This window comes from Ranitomeya variabilis, chromosome 6 (assembly GCF_051348905.1).
Source record: "Ranitomeya variabilis isolate aRanVar5 chromosome 6, aRanVar5.hap1, whole genome shotgun sequence".
Taxonomy (NCBI): domain Eukaryota; kingdom Metazoa; phylum Chordata; class Amphibia; order Anura; family Dendrobatidae; genus Ranitomeya; species Ranitomeya variabilis.
The window spans coordinates 217,120,861-217,134,745 of NC_135237.1; the positions used below are offsets into that span (position 1 = coordinate 217,120,861).

Below are 13,885 nucleotides of genomic sequence, written 5' to 3' on the forward strand. Positions count from 1 at the left end.
ACCTCTTGAGGTCGCTCATCAAAATCGAACATGTGGCGACAGATTGCCCTCCATGCTGCGTCTTTACGTGCATGGTCCGCATAATGTGCATCGCGATGGTCCCATAACTCTGGTCTATCATGGACCAGAGCAAACAGCATCTCAACATTTATATGCCTGGCCATGCTGCTACACAGTACACTCCGTGGAGGCGTGCTTCCTGCTTTGCAATCCAGCGTGGGCCATAAATTAGCATGCCAAAGCTTCCTGATAATGGATGATTCACTTTCCTGTCACCTGGAGAAGTCTTCCGTATTTCTCGCAATGCACACGCATGGTCCATGTGTAATCCGATTTCTTCTCGCACCCATAGACTTGCATTGGCGAGTCTCGGCCGAGATACGCTGACAATCGCAGCATGCTGCGATTTCACTCCGATCCTGAATACGGTGGAGAAAATATCGGATGATGGGAGCTGCACCATAGATTAACATTGGGCCCAGTGCTATGCGATTTTTTATCGCATAGCACTCGTCCGTATTACGGTCTAGTGTGACCCCGGCCTTGATCATATACTTGCAAGCACTACAGTCTCCACAGGAACGCAAACCCCATTTAGGGCCTTTTGAATTGAATATGAAATTGGATTTTGGTGCAACATAATGGCTATGTACAATAGTTTCCCCAATAGTCTTACTCCTCCTTGCCACAACTTGTGCTTTATCCTCAATAAACTTAGTTAATCCTGGGTCCCGTTTTAATATTGGCCAAAATCGATTAAAGATCTTACTCATATCCCTCCATCTTCCATGATAGTTGGTAATAATTCGTAGACGTGAATCTTCTTTTGTTGTAATCTTATTCTGAAGAAGTGTGTTACGATCCATTGCCTTTGCTTGTTGGTATTCCTGATTAACCCCTTTCTGCCAGCTGACGGAATAGTACGTCAGCTGGCAGATCCCCTGCTTTGAGGTGGGCTCCGGCGGTGAGCCCACCTCAAAGCCGCGACATGTCAGCTGTTTTGTACAGCTGACATGTGGGCGCAATGAGCGCGAGCGAATTGCGATCCGCCCGCACCCATTAACTAGTTAAATGCCGCCGTCAAGCGCTGACAGCGGCATTTACAGTAACTAGCGCTCCCGGCCGCGCGGCCGGAAGTGCTCGCACCGCTGACCCCCGTCACATGATCGGTGGTCAGCAGTGCATTGCCATAACAACCAGAGGTCTCCTTGAGACCTCTATGGTTGTTGATGGCCGATTGCTTTGAGTGCCACCCTGTGGTCGGCGTTCAAAGTACACCTGCATTTCTGCTACATAGAGGTGATCTGTGCTTCACCTCTATGTAGCAGAGGCAATCGTGTAGCATATGCGTCTAGCCTCCTATGGAGGCTATTGAAGCATGCCAAAATTAAAAAAAAAAAAGTGTTTAAAAATATAAAAAAAAAATATATATATAAAAGTTCAAATCACCCCCCTTTCGCCCCAATCAAAATAAAACAATTAAAAAAATCAAACATACACATATTTGGTATCACCGCGTTCAGAATCGCCCGATCTATCAATAAAAACAAAGGATTAACCTGACCGCTAAATGGAGTAGCGAGAAAAAAAATCAAAACGCCAAAATTACGTTTTTTTGGTCGCCACAACATTGCATTAAAATGCAATAACGGGCGATCAAAAGAACGTATCTGCACCAAAATGGTATCATTAAAAATGCCAGCTTGGCACGCAAAAAATAAGCCCTTAACTGACCCCAGATCACGAAAATTGGAGACGGTACGGGTATCGGAAAATCACGCAATTTTTGGGGTTTTTTTTTTTTAGCAAACATTAGAATTTTTTTTCACCACTTAGATAAAAAATAACCTAGACATGTTAGGTGTCTATGAACTCGTAATGACCTGGAGAATCATAGTAGCAGGTTAGTTTTAGCATTTGGTGAACCTAGCAAAAAAGCCAAACAAAAAACAAGTGTGAGATTGCACTTTTTTTGCAATTTCATCACACTTGGAATTTTTTTCCCGTTTTCTGTTACATGGCATGGTAAAACCAATGATATAGTTCAAAAGTACATCTCGTCCTGCAAAAAATAAGCCCTCACATGGCCATATTGATGAAAAAATAAAAAAGTTATGGCTCTGGGAAGGAGGGGAGCGAAAAACGAAAACGGAAAAAGCTCCGGGGGTGAAGGGGTTAATATCCAGGGAATTATACGCTCGATTCAAAAATCTCATAGTTATATCACAGGCCTGAATTTCAATTTCTTCATTTGTATCACAGATTCTTCTTGCTCTGATAAATTGTCCCTTAGGAATTGCTTTCACAGTGTGCCTTGGATATGCTGATTTTGCATGCAATACCGAATTGGTGCTTGTTTCCTTACGGAAAATAGTGCTATGAATAATCCCAGAATCATCTACTTTCAATTGAGGATCCAGAAAATCAATTTCCTCTGTAGTAGTTTTAAAAGTGAGTTTTACATTCCAATCATTGGTGTTCAGATGCAAAAGGAATCTATCCAATTCCACTCTATCACCCTGCCAGATGAAAAGAAGATCATTAATAAAACGCATCCAACTCACCACAGAAGGACTTTGTATATCATGCAGATATGGTAGCATATGTTCACGCTCCCATTGACCCATAAAAAGATTGGCATATGAGGGCGCAAAAGACGCCCCCATTGCCACTCCACGTTGTTGTATATAGAATCTATCTTTAAATGTAAAATAGTTGTGGGTCAATGCATAATCTAATAATTCAAGAAGAAGCTGTAACAGATCTCTATCCATGCCCTTATTGGAAAGAAAGAATTTTACTGCAGAAATACCTCATTCATGGCTAATACAAGTATATAATGTTTCTACATCCCCAGTAATAAGGACCATATCTGTTTCAAAGTTAATTCCCTGTAATCTTTGTAATACTTCCCCCGAATCCTTCACATAGGAAGGTAGTTCTTCAACACAGGGTTTTAAATAATAATCAAGAAATTTACAGACTGGTTCATTTAGTCCACCACATCCAGAGACTATAGGTCTTCAGGTGAAATTTCTCCTGAGTACACTGATACCTCATATGTGGTCACAAACCACTGTTTGTGCTCACGGCAAGGCTCGGAAGGGAAGGAGCGCCATTTGACTTTTGAATGAAAAATTAGCTCCAATCGTTAGCGGACACCATTTTGGAAACCAGACCCCTCAAGGAACTTATCTAGATGCATAGTGAGCACTTTAAACCCTCAGGTGCTTCACAAATTGATCCGTAAAAATGAAAAAGTACTTTTTTTTCACAAAAAATTACTTTTAGCCTCAATTTGTTCATTTCTATATGGGCAACATGATAAAATGGATCCTAAGATTTATTGGGCAATTTCTCCTGAGTATACTTATACCTTACATGTGGAGGTAAACCACTGTTTGGGTGCACAGCAGGGCTCGGAAGGGAAGGAGCGCCATTTGACTTTTTGAATGAAGAATTAGCTCCAATCGTTAGCGGACACCATGTCGTGTTTGGAGTGCCCCTGTGTGCCTAAACATTGGAGCTCCCCCACATGTGACCCCATTTTGGAAACTAGACCTCCCATGGAACTAATCTAGATGTGTGGTGACCACTTTAAACCCCCAAGTGCTTCAAAGAAGTTTATAACGCAGAGCCATGAAAATAAAAAATCATTTTTCTTTACTCAAAAATTATTTTTTAGCCCTCAATTTTTTATTTTCACAAGAGTAACAGAAGAAATTGGACCCCAAAAGTTGTTGTCCAGTTTGTCCTGAGTACGCTGATACCCCATATGTGGGGGGGAACCACTGTTTGGGGGCACATGTCGGGGCTCAGAAGGGAAGTAGTGACGTTTTGGAATGCAGACTTTGATGGAATGGTCTGCGGGCATCATGTTACGTTTGCAAAGCCCCTGATGTGCCTAAACAGTAGAAACCCCCCACAAGTGACCCAATTTTGGAAGCTAGACCCCCCAAGGAACTTATCTAGATGTGCGGTGAGCACTTTGAACCCCAAGTGCTTCACAGAAGTTTATAACGCAGAGACGTGAAAATAAAAAATCATTTTTCTTTCCTCAAAAATTATGTTTCAGCAAGCAATTTTTTATTTTCACAAGGGTAACAGGAGAAATTAGACCCCAATAGTTGCTGCCCAGTTTGTCCTGAGTATGCTGGTTCCCCATATGCGGGGGTAAACCACTTTTTGGGTGCATGTCAGGGCTCGGAAGGGAGGGAGCACCATTTGACTTTGTGAACGCAAGATTGGCTGGAATCAATGGTGGCGCCATGTTGCGTTTGGAGACCCCTGATGTGCCTAAACAGTGGAAACCCCTCAATTCTAACTCCAACACTAACCCCAACACACCCCTAACCCTAATCCCAACTCTAGCCATAACCCTAATCACAACCCTAACCCCGACACACCCCTAACCCTAATCCCAACCCTAATCCTAACCCTAATCCCAACCCTAATCCCTACCCTAACTGCATTTTACCTGCGGATTTACCGCGGATTTCCAGTGTTTTTTTGTGCGGATTTCACCTGCGGATTCCTGTTGAAGAACAGGTGTAAAACACTGCGGGATCCGCACAAATAATTGACATGCTGCGGAAAATACAATGCAGCGTTTCTGCGTGGTATTTTCCGCACCATGGGCACAGCGGATTTGGTTTTCCATAGGTTTACATGGTACTGTAAACCTGATGGAAAACTGCTACGAATCCGCAGCGGCCAATCCACCGCGGATCCGCAGCCAAATCCGCACCATGTGCACATAGCCTAATTCTAACCCTAACCGTAGTTCTAATTCTAACCCTAGCCCTAACCCTAGCCCTAACCCTAACCCTAGTTCTAACCCTAACCCTAGTGTAAAAATAAAAGTAAATATATTTTCTTTATTTTATTATGGTCCCTACCTATGGGGGTGATAAAGGGGGGATTCATTTACTATTTTTTTATTTTGATCACTGTGATAAAATCTATCACAGTGATCAAAATGTACCTAGAACGAATCTGCTGGCCGGCAGATTCAGCGGGCACACTGCACATGCGCCTGCCATTTTGGAAGATGGCGGCACCCATGGAGCAGACGGACGGACACTGGGAGACTCGGTAAGTATGAGGGGGTGATTGGAGCACAGGGGGGGAATCGGAGCAAGGGGGATGGGATCGGAGCACGGGGGAGCGGACAGAAGGATGGGGGAGCAGACAGGAGGACGGAGGGGAGCGGAGCACAGGATGGAGGACTTTGGAGGCGATTGGTGGCAGTGGGGGGGGGCAGATCAGGGTTTCCAGCCATGGCTGATGATATTGCAGCATCGGCCATGGCTGGATTGTAATATTTCACCATTTTCATAGGTGAAATATCACAAATCGCTCTCATTGACTGTTTCACTTTCAACAGCCAATCAGAGCGATCGTAGCCACGAGAGGGTGAAGCCACCCCCCATGGGCTGAAGTACCACTCCCCCTGTCCCTGCAGATCAGGTGAAATTGGAGTTAACCCTTTCACCCGATCTGCAGGGACGCGATCCCTCCATGACGCCACATAGGCGTCGTAGGTCGGATTGGCACCGACTTTCATGACGCCTAAATGGCGTCACAGGTCGGGAAGGGGTTAAAAGACTTTTTTCTAACTGTGTTGTGTTTGATTAACCATTTAACTACTCTAGGATTAGTAATGGATAGGTGTCTTATTGACACCTCTCCATTACTAAGCCGGCTTAATGTCAACTTGTAATAGGAAGGTGACATTAACCCCTCATTACCCCACTTGCCAACGCTACAGGGCAAGTGGGAATAAGCTGGCAAAGCTCCAGAATTGACGCATCTAATAGATGCACCTTTTCTGGGCAGCTGCGGGTTGCTTTTTTTATAGCTGGGGGGGCAATATTCATGGCTCCTTACTAGCCTGAGAATAGCAGCCTGCACCTGTAAGTTTTCCCGGGTTGGTTGTAAAATATAGGGGGGACCCCACGTTGTTTTTTTTCTTTCATTCATTGTCCCCAGCTCACTCTGCTCGCCGGCACAGCAGGATGAATGCCAGGTTCAGCACCACACACAGGGGAACAGCAGCTTACAGTAGAGCTGCTTCTTCCGCGGCCGGCCGTGAGCACGGAGGACAGTGTTACATTGTTCTCCGTGTGCACGTGTCCGGGACGGTTAAAACGGACATGTCTGCGTGTTTTGCACACGGACACACGGTCCATCAAAACATGCTGACATCTGCATAGACCCATTCATTTGAATGGGTCTACATGTGTCAGTGTCTCCAGTAGGTGAGAAAACTGTCACTACACATACCGGAGGCACTGATGTGTGAAACCAGCCTTAGTATGTGACAGTAGCCAAACATAAAAACCTGATATAAATCTGGTATCGCTTTAATCGCACCGACCCGAAGAATAAAGTCGCCTAATCACCTATACCGCATGACGAACCTCGTAAAAAATAAATAAAACCAATTCTTCATCTGCTGTTGATTTTTTCATTCTGCCTCCCAAAGATCGCTGTAAGGCTCAGCGCACATTTATCTCATGCACTGCACTTACACCGGAGTTTCCGGGTAAATCTCTGAAATACGTGATTCATACAGAACCCCCGGCGGAAGATTCCTCATAATGAGGCAGATGGAGGCACTGTGGATGCCATAAGACCTGTGATCCAACTCATACATAAAAGCGCAGTCAGCCACTTTTGTGCACCTCTGAAAAGAAGGACACCGTTTAACAGAGGCCAGGTGGAGACCAGAGTAACTCTGCTGCCTCATCATAGTGAATGGATCAGGGGTTTCATCTGTCACATCACTCAGAGATTTAGATAGAAACCTCAAAGTAAGTGATCAGCGTAGAGCACCAGATAAATGTGATCCCATACGTTATGTAAAATGTTCCCAATAAAAGCTTCCACTCAATCCACAAAAAAAGCAAGACCCCACTCAGGTCTGTCATCTGTTAACGGAAATATAAGGGGCTTCCATGTTACTGCTAGTACAAAGGCTCTGTAAAAGCGTTATGGCTACTCACTCCCTAAAAGAAATTCTGCGCTCCCAAATCCAAATACTCCCCTCCCTTTTGAGCCCCACAGTGTACCCAAACCACATATATCATCCACATGTTTGGCATTTCTGTAGTGATGAGAGCCCGCGTAATTTATGGGTGCATGTATACAGGAGCACGGGCTGGGCTTAACGTACTGGTGACTGCATCGTACTGGTCACTACAGAGTACTGGTCACTACAACGACAGTTTGCCATTTTCACTCAGCAACATCAACTGCTGTCTGTTTCTGGAAAACACTTATGGAGTCAAAATCATCACTACACTTGTTAATAAATTCCTAAAGGGGTATAATTTCCAAACTGGGGTCACTTGAGGGGGGATTCTGCTTTTATGGCATTTAGGGGCTCTTTATATAGAGTCTGGAAGCTATTCTATAATAATTTGTCAAATAGCGCTCCGTCTCTCCAGAGTCTTGCTGTGTGGCTAAGCAGTACTGTATGGCCATATATGGGGTATTGTCAAGTTCAGAAGAAATTGTGTTACACATTTTGGCACCATTTTTACCCATTTCCCAGTGTGAAAATGTTAAATCTGGGGCTAAAACATTTTTTTTGTGGTAAAAATGTAACTATTTTTTCTTCACTGCTCAATGGTATCAAATTCTGTGACATACTTGTGGTGTCAATATGATCACTGCACCCTAGATGAACTCATTGAGAGGTGTAGTTTGTAAAATGGGGTCACTTACTGGGGTTTCTGCTGTTCTGGCACCTTATGGGCTCTGCCAATGTGACATGGCCCTCTCAAGCCAATGCAGCAAAACCTGCACTGTAATATGGCGCTTCTTCCCTTTCATGCCCTGCCGTGCTCCCAGACAGTAGTTTTCCACCACATACTGGGTATTGGCATACTCAGGAGAAATTGAATTGCACAACAAAGTTTGGGGTCCATTTTTTCTTGCTACCTTTGTTTAAATAAATAAGTGGGGGCTAATAGAGCATTTTTGTGGTAAAAATGATTTGTTTTTTATTTTGATGGCTCAATATTATAAAATTCTGTGAAGCCCCTGGACGATCAAAGTGCGCACCAGATGCCTAGATAAATTCCTTGAGGGGTCTAGTTTCCAAAATTGTGTCACTTCTTGGGAGTTTCCACTGTTTAGGTAAGTCAGGGTCTCTCCAAACGCAACATGGCATCCGCTATCGATTCCATCTAATTTTGCATTCTGAAAGTCAAATGGCGCTCCTTCCCTTCCAAGCCCTGCCGTGCGTCCAAACAGCAGTATTCCCCCACATATGGGGTATCGGCGTGCTCAAGAGAAATTGCACAACAAACTTTATGGTGCAATTTCTCCTGTTACCTTTATGAAAATGCAAAATATAGAGCTAAAAAGATTTATTTGGGAAAAATGTTATTTTTTTTATTTCCTTGGCTCTACGTTGTAAACTTCTGTGAAGCACCTGTGGGTTCGAGGTGCTCAATACACATCTAGATAAGTTCCCTAAGGGGTCTAGTTTCCAAAATGGTGTCACTTGTATGGGGTTTCCACTATTCAGGCACATTAGGGGCTCTCCAAACACAACATGGCAACCGCTAATTATTCCAGCATATTTTACATGCAAAAAGTCAAATGGCGCTCCTTCCCTTCCGAGCTCTGCTGTGTGCCCAAACAGTAGATTTTCCCCACATATTGGGTATCAGCATGCTCAGGCGTAATTGTAAAACAAAATGTATGGTCCATTTTCTCCTGTTACCCTTGTGAAAGTAAAAAAATTAGGTCTAAAGGAAAATTTTTGTGAAAGTAAATGTTCATTTTTTCCTTCCACATTCCATTCATTCCTGTGAAGCACCTGAAGGGTTAATAAACTTCTTGAATGTGGTTTTGCACAACTTGAGGGGTGCAGTTTTTAGAATGGTGTAATTTTGGGGTACTTTCTTTCATATAGACCCCTCAAAGTGACTTCAAATGTGCGGTGGTCTTTAAAAAAAATGGTTTTGTAAAATTTGTTGAAAAAAATGTTAAATCGCTGTTCAACTTTTAACCCTTTTAACTTCCTAACAAAAAAAAAAATTTGGTTCCAAAATTGTGCTGATGTAAAGTAGACATGTGAGAAATGTTATTTATTAACTATTTTGTGCAATATGACTCTCTGATTTAAGGGCATAAAAATTAAAACTTTGAAAATTGCGAAATTTTCAAGGTTTTCACCAAATTTCCGGGTTTTTTCACAAATAAACACTAGTCATATTGAAGAAATGTTATCACTATCATAAAGTACAATATGTCACGGGAAAAGTACAATATATCATGAGTAAACAATCTCAGAATCACCGGGATCTGTTGAAGCGTTCCAGAGTTATGACCTCATAAAATGACAGTGGTCAGAATTGTAAAAATTGGTCCGGTCACGAAGGCAGAAACAGGCCCGGACACGAAAGGTTTAAACCTTTACAGCGTAATGTGTTACCAATGGTTTTCTTGGTGACTGTGGTCCCAGCTGCCTTGAGATCATTAACAAGTTCCCCCATGTAGTTTTAGGCTGATCACACCTTCCTCATGATCAAGGATACCCTACAAGGTGAGATTTTGCATGGTGCCCCAGATCAATGTCGATTGACCGTCATTTTTTATTGCTTCCATTTCCTTACTATTGCAGCAACAGTTGTCTCCTTCTCACCCAGCATCTTACTTATGGTTTTGTAGCCCATTCCAGCTTTGTGCAGGTCTATGACCTTGTCCCTGACATTCTTGTAAAGGTCTTTGGTATTGCCTATGTTGTAGAGGTTAGTTTCTTACTGAGTCTGCGGACAAGAGTCTTTTATAAAGGTGACTATGTAAGACAGCTGTCTTTAATACAGGTAAGGAATTGATTAGGAGCGTCTAACTGGTCTGTAGGAGCCAGAACTCTTAATGGTTTGAAGGGGATCAAATACTTATTTCTCACTGCAAAATGCAAATAAATTTATATAATTTATACAATGTGATTTTCTGGATTTTATTTTTGATATTCTGTCTCTCAATGTTAATATTAAACTACTCTTAAAATTATAGACTGCTCATGTCTTTGTCAGTGGGTAAACTTATATATATATATATATATATATATATATATATATATATATATATATATATATATATATATATACAGCTCTGGCAAAAATTAAGAGGCCACCACATCAAAACCCTGTCATGAGCAGCCCAATCTCCACACCTGAACCCCTTTGAGAAGCTCTGGAATGTAATCAAGAGAATGATGGATGGTCACAAGCCATCAAACAAGGAAGAACTGCTTAAATTTTTGCACCAGAAGCAGTGTGAAAGACTGGTGGAAAGCATGACAAGACGCATGAAAGCTGTGATTAAAAATCATGGTTATTCCGAAAAATATTGATTTCTGAACTCTTCCTGAGTTAAAACATTAGTATTGTTGTTTCTAAATTATTGTGAACTTGTTTTCTTTGCATTATTTGAGGTCTGAAAGCACTGTTTGTTTGTTTTTATTTTGACCTTTTTCTTTGTCAGAAAAAAAATACAAAATTTATTGCTTGGAAATTCGTAGACATGTTGTAAGAAGTTTATAGAATAAAAGAACAATTTACATTTTACTTAACAATATACAGTACCTATAAAGAGAAAAATCAGACAAACTGATCGTTTTGCAGTGGTCTCTTAATTTTTGCCAGAGCTGTGTGTATATATACTGTATATAAACAGTACAGACCAAAAGTTTGGACGCACCTTCTCATTTAAAGATTTTTCTGTATTTTCATGACTATGAAAATTGTAAATTCACACTGAAGGCATCAAAACTATGAATTAACACATGTGGAATTATATACTTAACAAAAGTGTGAAACAACTGAAAATATGTCTTATATTCTAGGTGCAAGATGCTGTGGTAGCCATGCTGGTTCAGTATGCCTTCAATTTTGAATAAATCCCCAACAGTGTCACAAGCAAAGCACACCCACACAATCACACCTCCTCCTCCATGCTTCATGGTTGGAACCAGGCATGTAGAGTCCATCCGTTCACCTTTTCTGCGACGCATAAAGACACGGTGGCCCAAGCCCCAAGACAAAGAGTTGCCCCCAACCCCCTCTTAATTTTTTTTTTAACACCACAGATAATACAGTGATAACTCTCTGAGTACAGATAATTTAGTAGATGTCACCTGCAGTCCTATGTAACACCACAGATAGCCATAGTGTTTCAGAGTAAGACTATGTTCACATGCAGCATTTTTTTCAATAGCCAAAACCTTTTTTATTAGCAGTAAAAATGTTGCATTCAAAACACCTGTTTTTCAGCTTGTTTTGTAGTGTTCTTCACACTTTTTTCAGCTTTTTTGGAGTGAGGATGTTTGCTTTGTCTACAGTATGTTTAAGACCACATTCATACGATCAGTATTTGGTCGGTATTTCACATCAGTATGTGTAAGCCAAAACCAGGAGGGTGATAAATGCAGAAGTGGTGATGTGTTTCTCAGGCTATGTGCACACGCTGCAGATTTTGCTGTGGATCTGCAAAGAAAAAGTTTAAAAAATTCTGCATAATGTTGTAACATTGTTTTTCACTGCGTTTTTTGTGAATAACACTAACTTTATTAAACATGTACTGTAGACAAATTATTATGCAAATTGGATTTAAGTGTCATAAAGATTTAATTGTTTTGTTTTTCAAATAAACTTGTGGATGGTATTGTGTCTCAGGGCTCAATGGATCACTGAAATCAATCTTAAACACATGTGATCATTAGTTTTCCAGGTGATTCTAATTAAAGAAAAACTACTTAAAAATTATGTTCCACATTATAAAGCAGACCACAGGTTTCAAGCAAAATGGGAAATAAAAAGGATCTCTCTGCTGCTGAAAAGCATTAAATAGTGCAATGCCTTGGTCAAAGTATGAAAACATTAGATATTTCACGAAAACTTAAGAGTGATCATCATACTGTGAAGAGATTTGTGACTGAAACAGAGCACAGACAGAGTTCATGCAGATAAAGGCATAATGAGGAAGGTTTCTGCCAGACAAATTCATTGGATAAAGAGAGCAGCTGCCAAAATACCATTACAAAGCAGCAAACAGTTATTTGAAGCTGCTGGTGCCTCTGGAGTCCTTCGAACCTCAAGGTGTAGGATCCTTCAAAGGCTTGCTGTGGTGCATAAACCTACTATTCGGCCACCCCTAAACAGTGTTCACAGGCCGAAACGGTTGCAGTGGGCCCAGACACACATGAAGACTGATTTCCAAACAGTCTTGTTTACTGATGAGTGTCGAGCAACCCTGGGTGGTCCAGATGGATGGAGTAGTGGATGATTGGTGGATGGCCACCATGTCCCAACAAGGCTGCAACGTCAGCAAGGAGATGGAGGAGTAATGTTTTGGGCTGGAATCATGGGGAAACAGCTGGAAGGGCCCTTTAAGGTACCTGAAGGTTTGAAAATGACCTCGGCAAAGTATATAGAGTTTCTGACTGACAACTTTCTTCCATGGTATAAAAATCATCTTCATGCATGTCAATGCACCATCTCATGCTGAAAAGAATAACTCTGAGTCATTGGCTGCTATGGGCATAAAAGGAGATAAACTCATGGTATTGCCACCATCTTCCCCTGACCTCAACCCTATACAGAACCTTTGGAGTATCATCAAGCAAAAGATCTATGAGGGTGAGAGGCAGTTCACATCAAAACAGCAGCTCTGGGAGGCGATTCTGACTTCATGCAAAGAAATACAAGCAGCAACTCTCCAAATACTCACAAGTTCAATGGAGGCGAGAATTGTGAAGGTGATAACAAAGAAGGGTCCCTATGGTAACATGTGACTTGGCCTGTTAGGATGTTTTGGAGTTAAATAGCTTTTTTGTTCAGTGAATGTGACCTCCTAATGTTGCATATTCCACAAATTATCATTTTCAGTTCTTTAAAACAGATCAAATGTTTAGAAATTCTACTGTGCCTAATAATTTGGAACAGTGCATTTTGAGTTTTTATTCATTTTGGAGATTATACTGTTATCATTGGGAGGTTTCTCCAATAAAATTCGATGTATACTCTAACGGGTGATGACTTTTATTAGACTGACTGTCATTTGCACCGACCATTTAGGAAAATCTGAGAAAAATATAATTTGCATAATAATTTGGAACATGGTGTAGAAGTAAGGGAAAAAGTGGGGAATGTGGTCTGGAAGCCGTGCTCTAGGTAACTGTGTTATTTTATGCAGAGACGAGTCCTGGCTGGAAGAAGTGATGGCAGTCTGTGCTGGATGAAAATGAAAAGCAAAGATCAAGGACTTCAGCTAGAGACGTCACTAGTGAGTCAGTGTATTACCTGTACACTGACACTATACACTGTATACTATATACAAAGCTCCTATGTATAATGTCACTGGCAGTGGTGATCACTGTATTACCTGTACACTGACACCTTATACAGATCTCCTGTGTATAATGTCACCAGTGATCACTGTAATATCTTTACACTGACCGTAAATACAGAGTTCCCATATACAATGGCACTTAGTGTTGTGCTTTTTTAAAATTAATGATCAGTATTGTAGTATACAAGTAGTAAAAGTTGTACACTCCCTGACAGAAGTAATGTCGCTTATCCATGTTATGTAAATAAAAGCTTATAACCAGAAGTTAAATTCATCCATTGGTTGCATAAATTATTCTTTTGAAAGCTGAAACCTTCCAAAATGTGGTTTAGGTTAAGAAAATAAATTGACATCAATGCAGAAATATTGATCAGTTAATGGACACAGAATGGTCAGATTTTAGCAAGACAAAAGTTTTGTCGCCTGGTCATATAATGCACCCAATCCTAGATTACATCCTCACCTGTGCTCAGTAAATGATCGGTTATTTATAGTGTTTGTGTATAAAAAGAAA

At 41.3% G+C, this 13,885-nt stretch overlaps 1 long non-coding RNA gene across 1 annotated transcript in view; it reads left to right on the plus strand.

Moving 5' to 3' along the window:
• Positions 1–11,683, plus strand: part of LOC143782220 (uncharacterized) — a 46,425-nt gene extending 34,742 nt beyond the window's left edge. The window contains exon 2 of the long non-coding RNA XR_013216894.1: positions 10,868–11,683. This is a non-coding gene — a long non-coding RNA (uncharacterized LOC143782220). The remainder of the gene's footprint in view (positions 1–10,867) is intronic.
• Positions 11,684–13,885: the final 2,202 nt, after the last annotated feature.